The following is a 12,177-nucleotide window of genomic DNA, read 5'->3' as shown; positions in this document are numbered from 1 at the left end:
TGTTAAAAAGTAGAGCGCCAGATTCAAAAAAAAATCTATAAAATCAAACTTTATTAAATTACACATATAAGATACCAAATTAAAGCTACACTCGTTTGTGAATCCAGCCAACATGTCAGATTTCAAAAGGCTTTTCGGCGAAAGCATAAGATGCTATTATCTGATGATAGTACAAAGGCACACTCTCTTTGTTGACAATTTCAACCATGCCGGCGCTACTCAAAACGCAGAAATAAAATATAAAACATGCATTACCTTTGACGAGATTCTTTTGTTGGCACTCCAATATGTCCCATAAACATCACAAATGGTCCTTTTAGTTCGATTAATTCTGTCCATATATATCCAAATTGTCCATTTATTTGGCGCCGTTGTACCAGGAAAAACAGCGTTCAATTTGCGCAAAATCACGACAAAATATCTAAAAAATTTCCTCTAAACTTTGCCAAAAGATTTCAAAGTACTTTTGTAATACAACTTAAGGTATTTGTAAATGTTAATAATCGATCAAATTGAAGACGGGTCAATCTGTTTTCAATACAGGATATCAACAAACTCACGGTACTTTTCAAGTCTTGCTCAACTCTCAAACATAAATACAAGAAGTCACTCCACTTCCGGGTCAATATCTTTCTCAGTTTACTAATGAAAAACCTTAACATTTTTCCATACAATGGCGACATCCAGTGGAAGCAGTAGAAACTGCGTGGATAGTGATTAGAATTCTGGTTTGCCCATGATATCCCATTGAACATACAGGAACTTAACAAAAAAAAAGTTAGTCCTCAGGGTTTGACTGCTATATAAGTTCTGTTATTTAACATCCGGCGCCGAAACGAGATGCCCGCCTCGCTTCGCGTTCCTTGGGAAAATATGCAGTATTTTGTTTTTTATGTGTTATTTCTTACATCGGTACCCCAGGTAATCTTAGGTTTCATTACATACAGTCGGGAGGAACTACTGAATATACGATTAACGTCAACTCATCATCGTTCCTACAGGAATATGACTTTCCCGAAACGGATCCGTGTTTTGCCTTCCACCCAATACAATGGATCTGATCCCAGCCGGCGACCCTGTGCGACGCCGTAAAAGGGGCAAACGAGGCGGTCTCCTGGTCAGGCTTCGGAGACGGGCACATCGCGCTCCACTCCCTAGCATACTACTCGCCAATGTCCAGTCTCTTGACAATAAGGTTGATGAAATCCGAGCACGGGTAGCATTCCAGAGAGACACAGGGATTGCAACGTGCTCTGCTTCACGGAAACATGGCTAACTCAAGAGACGCTAACGGAGTCGGTGCAGCCAGCTGGTTTCTTCATGCATCGCGCCGACAGAAACAAACATCTTTCTGGTAAGAAGAGGGCGGGGGGGTATGCCTTATGATTAACGAGACGTGGTGTGATCATCATAACAACACACAGGAACTCAAGTCATTCTGTTCACCTGATCTAGAACTCCTCACAATCAAATGTCGACCGCATTATCTACCAAGGGAATTCTCTTCGATCATAATCACAGCCGTATATATTCCCCCCCAAGCAGACACATCGATGGCCCTGAACGACTTTATCTGACTCTTTGTAAACTGGAAACCACACACCCTGAGGCTGCATTCATCGTAGCTGGGGATTTTAACAAGGCTAATCTAAAAACAAAACTCCCTAAATTCTATCAGCATATCGATTTGTGCTACCAGGGCTGGGAAAAACCCTAGATCATTGTTTATACTAATTTCCGCGACGCATATAAGGCCCTCCCCCGCCCCCCTTTCGGAAAAGCTGACCACGACTCCATTTTGTTGATTCCAGCCTACAAACAGAAACTAAAACAACAAGCTCCCGCCGCTCAGGTCTGTTCAACGCTGGGTCCGACCAATCTGATTCCACGCTTCAAGACTGCTTCGATCACGCGGATTGGAATATGTTCCGCATTGCGTCCAACAACAATATTGACGAATATGCTGATTCGGTGAGCGAGTTCATTAGAAGTGCATTGACGATGTCGTACCCACAGCAACGATTAAAACATTCCCAACAGAAAACCGTGGATTGACGGCAGCATTCGCGTGAAACTGAAAGCGGCGAACCACTGCTTTTAACCAGGGCAAGGTGACCGGAAGCATGACCGAATACAAACAGTATAGCTATTCTCTCCGCAAGCAATCAAACAGGCTAAGTCCCAGTACAGAGACAAAATCGAGTCGCAATTCAACAGCTCAGACACAAGAGGTATGTGGCAGGGTCTACAGCAATCACGGATTACAAAAAGAAAACCAGCCCCGTCGCGGACCAGGATGTCTTGCTCCCAGACAGGCTAAACAACTTTTTTGCCCGCTTTGAGGACAATACAGTGCCACTGACACGGCCCCCTACCAAAACCTGCGGGCTCTCCTTCACTGCAGCCGAGGTGAGTGAAACATTTAAACGTGTTAACCCTCGCAAGGCTGGCAGGCCCAGACGGCATTCCCAGCCGCGTCCTCAGAGCATGCGCAGACCAGCTGGCTGGTGTGTTTACGGACATATTCAATCAATCCTTATCCCAGTCTGCTGTTCCCACATGCTTCAAGAGGGCCACCATTGTTCCTGTTCCCAAGAAAGCTAAGGTAACTGAGCTAAACGACTACCGCCCCGTAGCACTCACTTCCGTCATCATGAAGTGCTTTGAGAGACTAGTCAAGGACCATATCACCTCCACCCTACTGGACACCCTAGACCAGGGGTGTCAAACATACGGCCCGCGGGCCGGAACCGGCCCCCAAGGAGTTCGATCAGGGCCCGCAGGATAATTTGAAAGTGGAAAAAATGCATAAAAGACATGGAATTAATATTTTTTAATTCGCTGCAATTCATGGATTATCCGCTTAAGGGGCGCACTCTTTCCATCAGAGTAGAAGACAAGCCGCATCACTGAGACAGGACTGAAAACAGCAGACGGTATCAATTGCGCCATCTGCTGCTTGTTACGACGTTGTTAATACCTTGGTCTCTACCTCTCCGCCTACACCCTCATTAGCCAAAATGTCGTTATCCAAACGGAGAAAAGTAGATAAGGAGTGTAGAATTCAAAGAAAAATGCGACCACGTCCTATTTATTTACAGAGATGCACGGAAAACCTTCGTGCTTGGTGTGTTTGCAACAAGTTTCGGTATTGAAGGAATATAATATTCGACGCCACTACGAGACTCATCACAGCGAAAAATATGACGGCTTGCAAGGACAACTGAGAAGAGATAAGATTAACGAATTGCTGGCGGGTCTGAGGAAACAGCAGTCAACTTTCATCCAGAGCCGAGAAGTCAGTGAAGCAGCGGTAAAAGCCAGCTACCTAATTGCTAGCGAAATAGCATTAGCATCGAAGCCGTATCCGACGGTGACTTGTTAAACGATGCATGATGAAGGCGGCTGAACTTGTATGTCCCGAGAAGCGACAAGCTTTTGCCAATATTAGCCTGACGAGGAATACTATAGCAGAGAGGATTTCGGAACTATCGGCAAGTTAGACAGTCAATTGAAACAGAGAGTCAAGTCATTTATTGCATTTTCCGTGGCAATTGACGAGAGCACTGACATCACAGACGTGGCCCAACTGGCCATATTTATTCGAGGAGTTGATGAGACATTGACTGTTACTGAAGAGTTTCTTGAGTTGGTGCCAATGATGGACACCACAACAGCCGAGGACATTTTCGGCTCTGTCGTTGCTGCATTGGACAGAGTTGGAGTGGACTGGTCCCGCGCTGTCAGCCTGGCTACAGACGGCGCGCCATCCATGGTCGGAAAGAAAGCAGGTGTCGCGACAAAGTTCAAAGACAAAGTACAAGCCCTTAATGGAGGAGATCGTTTCTGGACATTTCACTGTATTTTGCACCAGGAGGCATTGTGTTGCAAGTCGCTGAAAATGGACCACGTCATGGAGTGGTTGTTCGCACTGTAAATTTCATCCGGTCCAGAGGTCTGAACCATCGTCAGTTTGACAAACTTCTCAGCGACAGCAACATTACCCACAGCCTGCCATACCACACTGAAGTGAGATGGTTAAGCCGAGGCGCTGTGCTGAGGCATTTCTTTGATCTACGAGAGGAAATCGGACAGTTCATGGAGAAAAAAGGAAAACCGGTGTTGGAATTACAATCTCAGGAATGGCTACGGGACCTTGCATTCTTGGTTGATATTACTGAACACTTGAACAATCTGAACAAAATGTTGCAAGGCCGCAAAAAGTTGTCACACAGTTTTCTGACAACATACATGCATTTAAGTTGAAGCTGACTTTGTGGGAGATGCAACTGGCAAATGGCAAACCCTGCTCATTTCCCCGTCTGAGAGATGTGTGTGTGTACCAGACCTGATGCGGACATGAAACGGTACAAAGACAAAATTGCAGGACTACTGCGGGAGTTTGAGAAACGTTTTCAGGTATTTGGTGAACTTGAGACAGAATTTTCAGTTTTTCGCTCACCTTTCACAGTTAAAGCTTCTGATCTGCCGGTCGAATTCAGCTAGAGATAATTGATTTGCAGTGTTATGCAGATTTGAAGGGCAAATTTGCCTCTGTAGGTGGACAGATTTTATCAGTATCTTACTACCAGGGTACCCCAAATTAACAGCCCTGGCTGCAAAAATTTTGTGCATGTTTGGGACAACCTACCTTTGTGAACAAATTTTCTCAGTGGAATATCAATAAAACAAAAATGCGTCAAGGCTCACAAAACAAGCACTTAAATGAGATTCTGAAAGTGACAGCTAGTCAGGACATGACACCTGGTGTTGATGCACTTGTACAGGCCAAAAGATGCCAAGTTCAGGAACAAATACAAGTCCAGACTAGACTAACACCTTTAAAATGCTGCCTTAGATACTGTTTGCATTGAAAGAATACAGCTCTGTGAAGATGAATCCTTACTGTGGTGATTTAAAAAAATGTGCACTTTAATGTTAGTCAGCAGCTTCAAAACAAAAGTTGTGTGATGGAATTCTACTGTCATACAACTCCATAAATTTTCAGTATGTATTGTAGTGTATGTATGTTTCATGTATGAAGTTTACAGATTTACAGGACAGGCGAACACTTTCTTCATTACACATTTAAAATCACTCTCCTTAGTTTGTAAGGTGTACGCAGGGATTACATTTAGATTTATTATGCGTATGTGTAAGTGGTTAAAAATTCCTTTCTTTAAAAGTCTCATTTAATCTTAAAGTGCATTACTATATTTTCAGTACCAATTAAAGTTTTGTGCCTTTGTACAATCAGTGGGATCAGTTGCAATGCATATTTGTGAATGATAAAAGTAAATTGCACATTTGTCTAAGGAAAATTGAGGTTTTCATGAAATGTTTTGTAAAAGGATAGTTCATTAAATTTCAATATTTTCCTAATGCTCTTGTGCTTCTTTACACCAAAACAAAGGAAAGACATGATATTTTGGTTATTTATAGCAGAGTATGGTATAATTTTAATGGTCCGGCCCACTTGACATCTCCCTAGGCCGTATGTGGCCCACGATGCGAAATGGGTTTGACACCCCTGCCCTAGACCCACTCCAATTTGCTTACCGACCCAATAGGTCCACAGACGACGCAATCGCAACCACACTGCACACTGCCCTAACCCATCTGGACAAGAGGAATACCCATGTGAGGAATGCTGTTCATCGATTACAGCTCAGCATTTAACACCATAGTACCCCCAAACTCGTCATCAAGCTCGAGACCCTGGGTCTCGACCCCGCCCTGTGCAACTGGGTCCTGGACTTCCTGACGGGCCGCCCCAGGTGGTGAGGGTAGGTAACAACATCTCCACCCCGCTGATCCTCAACACTTGGGCCCCACAAGGGTGCGTTCTGAGCCCTCTCCTGTACTCCCTGTTCACCCACGACTGCGTGGCCATGCACGCCTCCAACTCAATCATCAAGTTTGCGGATGACACTACAGTGGTAGGCTTGATTACCAACAACGACGAGACGGCCTACAGGGAGGAGGTGGGCCCTCGGAGTGTGGTGTCAGGAAAATAACCTCACACTCAACGTCAACAAAACAAAGGAGATGATTGTGGACTTCAGGAGCAGAGGGAGCACCCCCCTATCCACATCGACGGGTCAGTAGTGGAGAAGGTGGAAAGTTTTAAGTCCTCGGTTACACATCACGGACAAACTGAATTGGTCCACCCACACAGACAGCGTCGTGAAAGGCGCAGCAGCGCCTCTTCAACCTCAGGAGGCTGAAGAAATTCGGCTTGTCACCAAAAGCACTCACAAACTTCTACAGATGCACAATCGAGAGCATCCTGTCGGGCTGTATCACCGCCTGGTACGGCAACTGCTCCGCCCACAACCGTAAGGCTCTCCAGAGGGTAGTGAGGTCTGCAGAACGCATCACCGGGGGCAAACTACCTGCCCTCCAGGACACTACACCACACTGTCACAGGAAGGCCATAAAGATCATCAAGGACAACAACCACCCAAGCCACTGCCTGTTCACCCCGCATCATCCAGAAGGCGAGGTCAGTACGGTGCATCAAAGCAGGGACCGAGAGACTGAAAAACAGCTTCTATCTCAAGGCCATCAGACTGTTAAACAGCCACCACTAACATTTAGCGGCCGCTGCCAACATACTGACTCAACTCCAGCCATTTAAAAATGGGAATTGATGGAAATTATGTAAAAATGTACCACTAGCCACTTTAAACAATGCCACTTAATATAATGTTTACATACCCTACATTACCCATCTCATATGTATTACTGTACTCTATATCACTTACTGCATCTTGCCATCTTTATGTAATACATGTACCACTAGCCACTTTAAACTATGCCACTTTATGTTTACATACCCTACAGTACTCATCTCATATGTATATACCGTACTCTATACCATCTACTGCATCTTGCCTATGCCGTTCTGTACCACCACTCATTCACATATCTTTATGTACATATTCTTTATCCCTTTACACTTGTGTGTGTATAAGGTAGTAGTTGTGGAATTGTTAGGTTAGATTACTTGTTGGTTATTACTGCATTGTCGGAACTAGAAGCACAAGCATTTCGCTACACTCGCATTAACATCTGCTAACCATGTGTATGTGACTAATAAAATTTCATTTGATTTGATTTGTTATACTTACAGATATGATTCAAACAGTTTTAGAAACTTCAGAGTGTTTTCTATCCAAATCTACTAATAATATGCATATCTTATATTCTGGGGATGAGTAGCACGAAGTTGAAATTGGGCACGCTATTTTTCCCTAAGTGAAAACTCTGCACCCTATCCTCAAGAAGTTTTAATGCATCTGGTGGTCACACCAGATACTGACTGTTACTTTTGATTTTGACCCACCTTTGTTCAGGGACACATTATTCAATTTCTGTTAGTCACATGTCTGTGGAACTTGTTCAGTTCATGTCTCAGTTGTTGAATCTTATGTTCATACAAATATTTACACATGTTAATTAAGTTTGCTGACAATAAACGCAGTTGACAGTGAGAGGACGTTTCTTTTTTTGCTGAGTTTACATAGACCGCTACCCCTTGTCTTAACAGAGGCGGCAGTACAAAATAAGTTACAAATAATGTGAAAAAATACACACAATAGCACAATTGGTTAGGAGAGCGTAAAACGGCAGCCATCTACGTTCGGCGCCTCCTTACCTCCTGGTAAGTGGTGCACCCTATGGGTTTCATGTTCCTCTACCCCATTAAATATTCATTAAATAGTCCTCATAAAACTGTGTGACAGCAATTAACCCTGAATTAACAGCTGTGTTAATTTATTCATTATGGTCTGAGGATCTATTGTAGGTCTGGCAGTGAGAGACAGTACTGTTTCATAGCCAAGTTTCACACACAACGTCCTACTACGTGAGCTACATACTGTGAGGTGTTGCATTTGGTGGTGCTGTGTAGTGCTATATCGGTGTTACAAACTGTTGGTGTATGAAGCGACCCCTACCAACAAACAATTCATTAGCTTTGCAAGAGCACAGCCTGCACAGGGAAGCGCAAGCCCACTTTTTAAACCACTCTGCTGTACATTAACGTCATCAACGTCACTCTTGCAAACAAAATAACAGGCATTTTGGCACATGCCTCTTTTGAATCACATTAAAAGGACCTTCATAGTTTTACAAAGCTGTGCTTTGTTCTCCATTTAGCTAGAGTGTATTTTTCACAGCCCGTCATAGGCCAGAGAGACGTGGGCACACATTCATCACCAGTCCCCTGGGAATCAGATAGAGGATGTATGTCACTTAGTAGGTGGACAGAGTTGTTTCTGAGCACACATACAGTGCATTCAGAAAGTATCCACACCCCTTAACTTTTTCCACATTTTGTTGTGTTATAGCCTGCATTTAAAATTGATAAAATTGAGATTTTGGGTCACTGGTCTACACACAATAATCTATAATGTCAAAGTGGAATCATGTGTTTAGAATTTTTTACAAATTAATCAAAAATGTAAAGCTGAAATGTCTTGAGTCAATAAGTATTCAACCTCTTTGTTATGGCAAGCCTAAATAAGTTTAAGTTTAAAAATATGCTTAACAAGTCACATAGTAAGTTTCATGGACTCACTCTTTGTGCAATAATAGTGTTTTTTTTTAATGAATACCTCATCTCTGTACCCCACACATACAATTATTTGAGCAGTGAATATTTTTTATTTATACTTTTATTTTATTTTTACCAACTTTTTCTCCCTAATTTCGATCTTGTCTCATCGCTGTAACTCACCAATGGGCTCGGGAGGGAAAGGCGAGTCATGCGTCCTCCGAAATATGACCTGCCAAACCGCGCTTCTTAACTTCTCTAGGATATGGGGCAGTATTTTCACATTTTAAGAAGTTAAGAAGCCCAGAGTAAACTGCCTCCTACTCAGTCCCAGATGCTAATATATGCATATATGGATAGAAAACACTCTGAAGTTTCTAAAACTGTTTGAATCATGTCTGTGACTATAACAGAACTTATTTGGCAGGCAAAACCCAGAGGACAAACCATTCAAAATAAAAAAAAATTGAGGTCACTCTCTTTTCAATGATTTTTCATTGGGAATCCAGATTTCTAAGGGACCTTCCTGCAGTTCCTATCGCTTCCACTGGATGTCAACAGTCTTTAGAAATTGGTTGAGGTTTTTCCTTTGAGAAATGAAGAAGTAGCCATGTTCAGAATGAGGCTCCGGTGAATTGTACTGTTTGTTAGAGGCGCGTGACCAGAAAGCATGCTACACATTGTTTTCCTCCGGTATTGAACACAGATCATCCCGTCTTCAATTCGACCGATTATTTACGTACAAAAATACCTAAAGTTGTATTACAAAAGTAGTTTGAAATGTTTGGACAAAGCTTACAGGTAACTTTTGAGATATTTTGTAGTCACGTTGTGCGAGTTGGAACCGGTGTTTTTCTGGATCAAACGCGCCAAATAAATGGACATTATGGATATATATTGACGGAATTAATCGAACAAAAGCACCATGTGTGATGTTTATGGGACATATTGGAGTACCAACAGAAGAAGCTCGTCAAAGGTAAGGTATGAATTATATCTTTATTTCTGCGTTTTGTGTCGCGCCGGGAGGGTTGAAATATGATGGTCTGTGATTGTTAGCTGGGGTGCTATCCTCAGATAATAACATTGTTTGCTTTCGCCGTAAAGCATTTTTGAAATCTGACACGTTGGCTAGATTCACAACAAGTGTAGCTTCAATTTGGTATATTGAATTTGTGATTTCATGAAAGTTTAATTTTTATAGTAATTTATTTGAATTTGGCGCTCTGCATTTTCACTGGATGTTGGCCAGGTGGGACGCTACTGTCCCACATATCCCAGAGAGGTTAACACCGGCCACTTAACCCAGAAGCCAGCCACACCAATGTGTCTACATCCTTCTATAGTCCCATATGTTCACTAATGTGTCAGAGGAAACACCGTTCACCTGATGAACGAGGTCATCCTGCAGGCGCCCAGCCCGATACAAGGAGTCGCTAGAACATGATGAGCAAAGTTTTTAAAAACCTGGCCAAACCTCCCCCACGAGGCTGGGCCAATTGTGCCACCCTATGGGACTGCTGATCACGGCCGGTTGTGAAACAGCCTATGACATGGATATTCAGCTAGCGGGATATACGCTGCACCGGCAAGATAGAACAGCACACTCCGGTAAGACGAGGGGGGGAGGTCTGTGTAAGGAAGTCTCTAGATTTTGCTCGCCTGAAGTAGAGTATATTGTGATAAATTGCAGGCAACACTACTTGCCTAGAGAGTTTTCAGCTATACTTTTCTTGGCTGTTTATTTACCACCACAGACAGATGGTGGCACTAAGACCTTTAACCAGGTCAACATACACAAGGCTGACGGATTACCAGGACATGTGCTCCGGGCATGTGCTGACCAACTGGCAGGTGTCTTCACTGACATATTCAACATGTCCCTGAATGAGTCTGTAATACCAACATGTTTCAAGCAGACCACCATAGTCCCTGTGCTCAAGAACACAACCTGCCTAAATGACTACAGACCCGTAGCACTCACGTCCGTAGCCATGAAGTGCTTTGAAAGGTTGGTAATTGCTCACATCAACACCATTATCCCAGAAACCCTAGACCCACTCCAATTTGCATACCGCCCAAACTGATCCACAGATGATGCAATCTCTATTGCACTCCACACTGCCCTTTCCCACCTGGACAAAAATAACACTTATGAATGCTATTCATTGACTACAGCTCAGTGTTGAACACCATAGTGCCCTCAAAGCTCATCACTAAGCTAAGGATACTGGGACTAAACACCTCCCTCTGCAACTGGATCCTGGACTTCTTGATGGGCCGCCCCCACATCTGCCACGCTGATCCTCAACACTGGAGCTCCCCAGGGGTGCGTGCTCAGTCCCCTCCTGTACTCCCTGTTCACCCACGACTACATGGCCAGGCACGACTCCAACACCATCATTAAGTTTGCAGACGACACAACAGTGGTAGGCCTGATCACCGACAACGACGAGACAGCCTATAGGGAGGAGGTTAGAGACCTGGCAGGGTGGTGCCAGAATAACAACCTGTCCCTCAATGTTACCAAGACTAAGGAGATGATTGTGGACTACAGGAAAAGGAGGGCCGAGCACGCCCCCATTCTCATCGACAGGGCTGTAGTGGAGCAGGTTGAGAGCTTCAAGTTCCTTGGTGTCCACATCAACAACAAACTAGAATGGTCCAAACACACCAAGACAGTCGTGAAGAGGGCACGACAAAGCCTATTCCCCCTCAGGAAACTAAAAAGATTTGGCATGGGTCCTGAGATCCTCAAAAGGTTCTACAGCTGCAACATCGAGAGCATCCTGACTGGTTGCATCACTGCCTGGTACGGCAATTGCTCTGCCTCTGACCGCAAGGCACTACCGAGGGTAGTGCATACGTCCCAGTACATCACTGGGGCTAAGCTGCCTGCCATTTCTCTGTAAAGTGAACCTGTTGTATTCGGCGCATGTGACAAATAAACTTTGATTTGATTGATCCAGAGTCTGTAGTGACATCTGTAGTGACAGTGCCTTGGAAAAGCTGTGCCACTTGGGATCCCATCGAGATGTGAATTTCAAATACAGATTCACCACAAAGACTAGGGAGGTTTTCCAATGGCTCGCAAAGAAGGGCACCTATTGCTAGAAGGGGTACGCAGCTGGAGGCAGAATGTTTGAAGGGGTACGGGACTATAAAAAGTTTGGGAACCACTGTTTTAGAGAATTTGACAGTACGTCCAACCAGCCTCACAACCGCAGACCACGTGGAAGCACACCAGCCCAGGACTTCCACATCCAGCTCCTTCACCTGCGGGATTGTCTGAGACCAGCCACCCGAACAACTGATGAAACTGTAGGTTTCTGAAAAAATCTGAAAAAACGTCTCAGGGAAGCTCATCTGCGTGGTCGTCATCCTCACCAGGGTCTTGACCTGACTGCAGTTCGTAACCAACTTCAGTGGGAAAATGATCACCTTCGATGGCCAATGGCACGCTGGAGAAGTGTGCTCTTCATGGATGAATCCCAGTTTCAACTGTACCAAGCAGATGGTATGGCGTCGTGTGGGCGAGCGGTTTGCTGATGTCAAGGTTGTGAACAGAGTGCCCCATGGTGGCAGTGGGGTTATGGTATGGGCAGGCGTAAGCTACG

The sequence above is a fragment of the Salvelinus sp. IW2-2015 genome, linkage group LG4q.1:29, assembly GCF_002910315.2.
Source record: "Salvelinus sp. IW2-2015 linkage group LG4q.1:29, ASM291031v2, whole genome shotgun sequence".
NCBI classification, from domain to species: domain Eukaryota; kingdom Metazoa; phylum Chordata; class Actinopteri; order Salmoniformes; family Salmonidae; genus Salvelinus; species Salvelinus sp. IW2-2015.
This window is presented reverse-complemented; position numbering follows the sequence as displayed.